The following is an 8,343-nucleotide window of genomic DNA, read 5'->3' as shown; positions in this document are numbered from 1 at the left end:
GGGTCGTGGGATCCAGCCCTGAATCAGGCTCCATGCTCAGTGGGGAGTCTGCTTGAGATTCTCTCTCTCTCTCCCCTTTTGCCCCTCTCCCTCCAATCCCATGTGCATGTGCTCGCTCTCTCTCTCTCTCTCTCTTAAATAAATAAATAATTCTTAAAAAAAAAAAAAACCCAAACCAAAAAAACATAGGTGAGATCCTGTTACTGCTCTGCTACAATCTTTTCAATGGCTTTCCATCTCCCTCACCAAAATAGATGAGCCAGAGCCCTCCTAAGGTCTGGCCCTGCTTGACCTGGCACATGTTACCTGCTGATTGTATCTCAGCTTCCCACCCTCACTCCCTCCTCTCCTGCCCCACTGGATGCCTTGCTGCTCCTTCAGTATCCCAGGAACACTCCAGCCTTCAGGACTTGGCTGTTTTCTCTGCCAGGAATGCTCTTCTTCTTGATGTCTTGGCTAACTCTTTCATTTCCTTCATATGTTTGCTCAAAACTGCCTTTTGCAATGAGTGAATTCCATCCAGTATTACAAGTGACCCTCCTCTTCCTATGAATTGCCAATTCCTTTTACCCAATTCTACATTTCCGCCCATTTCACTTGCCAACACACTAGACCATTTATTCTGTTTCTTATCTATTTTCTATTGCCCTTTGCTAGAGCATAGGCCCCATAAGAGTAGGATTCTTTGTCTCTTTTATCCCAAGTTCCTAGAATAGTGCCTGACATACAGAGATGCTCAACAAAAATTTGTCGAGTAAATGAATGAATTGTTGTATACCTAGCACCATCATCTGGGGAGAGAAACATTGAGGCCAAGAACCCAAGAAGAAATAATAAGTTTCATGGATCTTACACACCAGACCAAATGGCAAATATCAGTTTATACACTTCCATTAGTCTGCTTATTTGCTGAACTTGGGTCTTGGTGGTTTCCTTCCAGAGCAGCAGAGTAATGAAGCACATAGGCTCTGAAATCTGACTGCCTAGGTCCTGGATCCTGTTCTGTACCTTGCTGGTTTGGTGACCTTGGGAAGTTGCATGACTCTCGTGCCTCATATGCCTATCTAGAAAACAGAAAATTAACCTTTTAATGTTGAAGCCTCTGAGGGCTCACTCTTTGGTCTCTCTTATAGTTGTCTTCATACTCACTCCTTTGGTGAGTCTATCTTGTCTTATTTGGTTTTAAATATAATCTGTATGTCAATAAGATGGTTTTAAAAATGTTCATGATTCCCTTAGTATATATTCCCCCAAAATGTGAAGCTCAATTTTCATCCTTTCCAGTAGGGCTGGACTTGTTGACTTCTTTTGAAGAATAGATTATGGGATGGGATGTCATTTCCAACTGAACGGATTTTTTTTTGAGAACTAAATGAATTACTATAGGGGAAGGGCTTTGACCAGCATCTGGCACAAAGTAAGCACACACTGTTATGTTTGCAATATTCAGCAGGTTTGGGGACCTGGGTGGCTCAGTTGGTTAAGCGACTGCCTTCGGCTCAGGTCATGACCCCTAGGTCCTGGGACTGAACCCCACATCGGGCTCCTTGCTCAGAGGGGAGACAGCTTTTCCCTTTCTCTATACTGCTCCCCCTACTTGTGCTCTCTCTCTCTGTCAAATAAAGGAATGAAATCTTAAAAAAAAAGTATTCAGCAGGTTTTCTCTTTGGGTGGCTCTAAAATTTGTCTTTCCAAATGTGCTGCTCTGGATAAGTTTTGATGGGTAAGTTTTTGCAAGGTGCGGGAAGTAAATAGGTATCTATTATTTTAGTCAATAGGAACAAGCAATCTAAATTCTCTCCAGTCCTGTAATTCCACAGTGTAACCTTTGTAAGATAAGAGCCAGATGGGTGAGAGAGCACTTAGTGAAATCTGCACTGGAGTCACATTTTCAGCCTAAAACAATCACATTTAAGTTTACAGATAATATTTATGTAGCTTTTATTTTTTTTTTAATAAGAGAGACACATTTATATAGTTCTTATTTTTTTAATAATGTAAATGGATCTCTTTTATTCTAAGATATGAGTTTTAGAAAAGAAATAAAGTCTTTTGTGAAGCAAAGGGAATGTTGTACAGTGATGGTAAATATGTCAAGCAAAGGTGTTAAGCTTTAAAGTTCCTTAAATATGTTAATACATTAACATTCATGTTAAAACACATGAAATCAGTAAGAGGGGGCAGCTGGGCCAGTCTCACCGACACATGAGCATGCAGTCTCACGGGTCCCCACGCTCAGAAGGTGCTGGATGCTTGGTTTCAGGTTCTGCTCTTTGAGCAAGGCACCCCATATTTTCATTTCACCCTGGGTTCTGCAAATTATATTAGCCAGTCTTGGGAGGTGGAAGTTATTAACTGAACGGCTATTGCTTCAAGGGTAAAAGATTTCAAAACCATCTGGTCATGTTATGAAATACACTTAACTTCTTGGTGTCTCATACTATTTATAGTAAAATGCAACCAAAAGCATTTTTTCCTTTGACTGTGGAGGCAAAGGGCCTGTTCTTGTCAATAAATTTCTGTGGGTATCATAGATCTTCACTCACTGACACTAGTAACACATAACTATGTGGCTCATGGCTCCATAATTTTTTTAAAAATCAGATCTCAAATCTTATAAAATTGTATATAACTTCTTAGAATAGCTCCTCATTATACATATTTGAATATGGTACCAAGGACATCCTAAAAACATATAGAACATTCTATTCTAAATTAGATAAATTGGATACATCTCCCAAACATACTGGAGTTTCACTTTCCGAATTAAAACAACAACAACAGGGGCGCCTGGGTGGCTCAGTGGGTTAAGGCCTCTGCCTTCCGCTCGGGTCATGGTCCCAGGGTCCTGGGTTCGAGCCCCGCATCGAGCTCTCTGCTCAGCGGGGAGTCTGCTTTCCACTCTCTCTGTCTCTGCCTGCCTCTCTGCCTACTTGTGATCTCTGTCTGTCAAATAAAAAAAAAAAATTAAAAAACAGCAACAACAACAAAAACCCAACTAAAGAGTTAATCATCATTCCTTCCCTTTTGTCCCTCAGGGCTGGTGAAATACAAATTTTCCTGCTACATTATAAGCTCCTTGAGAGCTTGGGCTCTCTGTCTTTCATCGCAGGAGTGCCGCAGAATGCCTAGGGCAAAGTAGACCCTCAATTCACACCAGTACTGGTTAGCTAATAAATGGTTAACAATGAACTTTTAGGTAGTGGAGGAGACTGAGATCTTTTCTCTTTTTGGCATGGGGGAGGAGGGACCTCTGAACCCTTCCTGGAAAGCTCTTCAAAAAGGACTCCTTTTCACAGTGAACACAGAACATATGTGCCAGCCCTGCTCTAACCTCCTGCGTGTCATTCTTGTCATTCGCAGCCTAAGCCATCCTATGCGGTAGGTCCCTTTAAAAAAATTTTTTTTTCAAATTTATTTTCAGTGTAACAGTATTCATTGTTTTTGCACCACACCCAGTGCTCCATGCAATCCGTGCCCTCTCCAATACCCACCACCTGGCTCCCCCAACCTCCCACGCCGTTTTTATTCCCATTCGACGGACAAGGAAACCAAGGCACGCAGCACTTTGGTCATGGTTAGTGAATGGCACAGCTGGGATTCAATTCCAGGCGTGTGCTCTGTGCACAGGGCCCCATCCCTAAGCAAGAGTTAGAGCTACCCACAGGGACGGCAGCCTCCTAGGTGGCCAGGGCAGCGCGGACAGAGGCACAGAGGCATGGGGAGCAAGATCCATTGCAGGGGATGAAGGTAGATCACAAGGTCAGCCCGTGGACCCAGGGAGAGTGTGGACGCCTAATACAGTTTCTCCAAAAGTGCTGTCACCCGACTCTCCTTTGGGGAAGTGGGAGCATTCCTGTATGCAAATACTTTTTAAAGCATCGTTGTGAAGACTAAATCCCAAGCCTAAGGGCTGGCTCCGCGACCGCCGGGCAGCCAGGGGTAGGCCACGTGGCGGGTCCGCGCGAGGTCTCTGCGCAGCGGGCTTCACGTGCCTCCAGCTGGCTCACAGCGCCCCCTGGGCGCGCGGCGGTGTGCTTGCAGCCGGCGGTCCTCCGCCCCCGACGCAGGCTCTCGGAGCTGAACCGACCCAGCCCCCTGCATGCCTTCCCTTACCCGCCCGACCCCCGGACTTCGGGCAAACACACGCCTGTTTCGCGAAGAGGGGGTCGCGGTCCTCAAGGCACCGAAAGTTGCAGGGGGCGGGGGCGGGGGCGGGGGCGGGGGCGGGCGGCCGGGGCGGGGAGGGCCGCTTCCCTTTCTCGGGATCCGCTGCGCGGAGACTGAGAGGCTCAGGATTTCCCCGCCGCTGCTTGCGACTCCGGGGGATTTCTCAGGGCTCTGAAAACAACACTTCCCGGGCCGGGAGGGATGCGGGGCGGAGAATGCCAGATGTTTTGAATTCTTTGAAATCTCTAAGCATCTAGAAGAAATAATCACGGTGGGTAGGTGTAAGTAGCTTTTTGATATGGGGCACATTCCGCCCCCCACCCCCAGAGCTTAAAATAGAATTTTTCAAGGGAAATCGAATGAAAGTATAAAAAATTCGCAAACGCTCTTGCTATAAAACAGAAGCACAATGCTGCAGTCCCGCCCCCCCCCCCGCCCCCCACCCAAGTGTGGTTACCCTCATCATCATCATCATCCATGCAAAATAGGTCCTTTCCTCCAGCAGCCACCCATGTCTTTCCCATGACTTGGGCCATAGTTAGTGTGAAGACCCTGCTGCTGACCCCGGACATCGGAGCCTTCCCTCAGGGCCCGGCTATTTCCCTGAGGAATCCCACAAGACTCGTGTCTGTATCCCCCTTCCGCCCCATGGTTTTTCTCTGCCGGTGTGGTTTCTGGAAGGCTGTCAGACATTCCCTGTGCCCGTCCGTTTAAAAAAAAAAAAACACACACACACACACACACAGAAGCCTCTGTGATGTGCACAGGACACTGGGGGGTGTGGCTCCCATCAGATCCCTCCAGGACCAGAGGGGAGGGGGCTTGGCGGAGTGGTGCACTTGGAAAATAGGATACAAGTTTAAGGCCTGCTTCTGTGACTTCCACTTGGGGAACTTAGGCGAGCACTCACGCTCCATAGAGCTTCACCTCCCTCATCTGTGAAATGGGTGTGATGATTAAGTGAGTTGATGTGTGACGTTCCGGGCAGGTGCTCAGTCCTGAAAGTGCAAGGTGAGGGTGGACGTTCCCGGGCACCTGTGCGCTGTGATACGCTCTAGTCTGGTGCTGTTTGGACCATGTCCTGGCAGTAAAGGAGTCAACAGCTGGTGGGCAAACTCCCGAGGACGGATGCTGACCAGCCCCCAAGGTGACCTTTTTCCATATATTCACTGCCCTGAGATTCTAACTGCAGCCTGGGTTGGTTTGTGGTCAGGAGGCAGGTCACACTCTCTGGTTCCCTGTGTGTGTGTAGGGCCACTGTATCTCTCAGTCAGGCTCAGAAGATTATTTTGTGCCCAAAGCCTGTTGGTGGCCTGCCACTTCTCATTCTTTGAGCTGCAGCCTTGGAAACTGCCTGAGGCCAGGGGCCCTCCTGCCTAGGAGAGGAAGCTTTTCGTTCCCTTTAAGCTTCCCGATCTTCTGGAAGAGGAGAGGAATCCCCCAAGCCAAGGCGATGAAGGGTGGGGTGCTGCTCCCTGGGTGGTCTTCCCCACTCTGCTGCTCCCACAGGTGGATCTTCTTTCTGCACCCCCAGCTGCTCCGGCCCCGTCCCTTCTCCCCTTCCCCTAGGAGATGCGGGAGTTTCCTAGTTGGTGAGTGACCTGTGTTTCCATGTTAAGTTTGGGGGGAGCTAGCATATTGCAGTTGTAGGGGGAGAGTGAAGGAGGCAGAGGGTGCAGGGTGAGGAGGGGGGCTGAGGCCGCAGGGTCTTTCTCCTTCCCTCTCTGCCCAGAGCAGCTCAAGGCAGCCCCCTGGGGAAGGGTGTTTGCTTTGCAGACTTCTCTGGGGGTGAGCTAACCACCTGGCTTCCTGGGAGAAAAGCATTGTTTGGGTCCCATCAATGAACTTAATAGTAACTGCTTGGATGGTTATAAAGATCCGCTGGGGGGGAACTCCCATTTCTGAGAACCGTAATGAATTAGGTTGGCCAAGTATCCTGAACATCTGTCCACTTTATGCACATCTGTACGGGCACAGGAGTATTCTGGGGAGTGCGAGAGAAATCAAGAGGAGAAGCAGCAAGTATACCGTTGTCCTGCGGGCAAGAAAATTAATATTGCACTTCTGTGGACATAACCTCGCCTAATCTAAGGCAAATACTGAGAAAGTAAAATTGCATATTTTCCCAAAGAGAAAAATGATTATTATGGTAATTAATGTTAACTCAATTAATGAGTTTCTAAATTTCTAAGTTCAAATTTGTTGCTAAGGATACACCATACACCTGTAAGCAACCTGAAAGGTCAAGTTCATGTAGGCTTTCTTTTTAAATGAGGGATTTCCTCTGCGCCTCCTGTGTTGTTTTCTCCCTGCTAGGTACGTGATGTTGCCTGAGGGACGCAGCCTCTGACCTCACTTGCCAGGTGAAGGGCAGCTCCGTGCAGTGCAGACCTGGAAGGAATTGACTTTGAACCAAGAAGAATAGAGTGATGGTCTTCCTACTGACCTGTGCTCCGTGATGCCCATCTGGTCCCTGAAGAGGAGGAGGTGCCTCTCACGGGTCTCAGGGCTCTGTGTCAGCTCCTCCGAGCTGTGGAGGATGGACTCCCTGCCGGCTGGGCAGCTCCAGCTGTGGGAGGGTCCCTGCGGACATCAGGCTTTTCCTGGGAGGAGGTTAGGAATCAGTGTGAGGGAAGCCTGACGATTGGTTGGCAGAGAGTATGTGAGGAAACTCCTCTCAAAACAAGTGACCCCTAGTTTGGCTTCACTGGGGGAGAGGGGGTGGAATTAACAGAGAAAACAGCAAAGATGCAAATTATAGATTGTTCTTCTAAAACCTGAACTTTAAAATATGGATTTACAAGAGAGCACAGTAAAACAGGTTGAACCATTGTTTGGTCCTGCTTCGGTGAACAGCTAGTAACTGCTTGTAATGTGCATGTTAAGGATTTCCATGAGGGTTTAAACCTCAGGCAATGATTCCCAAACTACTTCATGCCATTGTGCCCCAACACCAGCCCGTGAGCAGAGGCAGGGGAGGCTGGCCCACCCACACCACGTGCCCCCCCCAGAGCAGAGGGGAGAAGTGTGGTGCCGTAACTCATTTGTGGCGCACGGGTGGGAAGCTCTGACTTACCCATTTACTTAGGAAAAGTCTTCCCTAAAGGTTGGGAAGGTCGAGTTTAGTCGGGTGCAAAATCGAAACTAATGACTCCAATTGAATGGTTTCCTTCCAGGTAGTGATTTAGCCGCAGTGCAGAGCAAACCTCATCTGGGAGGCTTGGGTAGTCAGAATTCGTGACTTGACTCCTACATATTCTCCTTTTCTCCCTGTGATGCTTAGTGCCTGTTGCTTCTCCACAGGATGTTCACGTCCTGGTCATTTAGCCTGTTTCTGGACAGAGATGGATGACCTCAGTAGGCACGTGTGCAAGTGTATGTGTGTATACACATGTGTGTGTGCATGCGTGTATGTCAGGAGGGAAGGAGAGGCGGGTGACCCTTCTCGACGTCTCTGAAATTACACCATCCAGGTGGCCACCTGCTTAGCCTTCTCATCTGGTTATTTCGACTCCTGGTCACCTCCACCTTCTTCCATACTAAAGACAGACAGCAGTACGAACTCTGGAAAGTCAATATTTTACGCACGGAAACTTCTGTTTAATTTAAATGTGATGTTTGAATAAAGCTGTGCTGGGGCTTGAGGACCCCGATTCTGTTATTTAAGGCAAATGCAAAAAATATCACCTATTCAGCGTTTTCTGGAAATCTGTAATGTGGCATGAGTCTTCGACTGAGCTCCCTGATGAAAAGGCGCCACTTGTCAGAATCGCTCTGTTGCCTGACCTTCCCACCCACCACACACCTCCCACGGCCTCTGCCCTTTCAGGGTGAGCTGGTGTCCAGAAATGATCCACCCCCAGCGAAGCCGGGGGTTGTGAAGCAGGGGTTGTCAACCTTGAGGACGGCTAACAAATTATTTAGGGAAGGGGTTAGGCTCGAGGAACGGGGACTCAAAGCCTAGGAGCTGGGAACTAGAGCCCCTTCCTCTGTTTATAAACATCTTTGGTTTTCTCTGAGTTTTTTTTTTTTTTGAGAAAAATGCCTGATTATTGGAGGGATATATTTGAGAGATAATAACTCACTAGTACGGAGCACAGCTTTGTCTGTCTGGTTACAGCCATCAGAGCCTGCCTCCCTGCCTAACGCAGAGGTTGGGCTTTCAAATGCCTG

The 8,343-nt window shown here is 48.1% G+C and overlaps 1 long non-coding RNA gene across 1 annotated transcript; it reads right to left on the bottom strand.

The window, feature by feature from the left end:
- Window positions 1–3,564: 3,564 nt before the first annotated feature.
- On the bottom strand, window positions 3,565–7,491 carry LOC309864219. Its single transcript, XR_014311399.1, has 3 exons — window positions 7,247–7,491; window positions 6,617–6,773; window positions 3,565–4,423 (listed from the first exon to the last, which is right to left on the bottom strand). It is a non-coding gene; the product is annotated as an uncharacterized lncRNA (long non-coding RNA).
- Between the last annotated feature and the right edge of the window lie 852 nt (window positions 7,492–8,343).

Source organism: Mustela nivalis, assembly GCF_964662115.1.
Source record: "Mustela nivalis genome assembly, chromosome: 5".
NCBI lineage: Eukaryota > Metazoa > Chordata > Mammalia > Carnivora > Mustelidae > Mustela > Mustela nivalis.
Note: the sequence above shows the minus strand (reverse complement) of the source record. Positions and strands in the feature narration are given on the sequence as shown.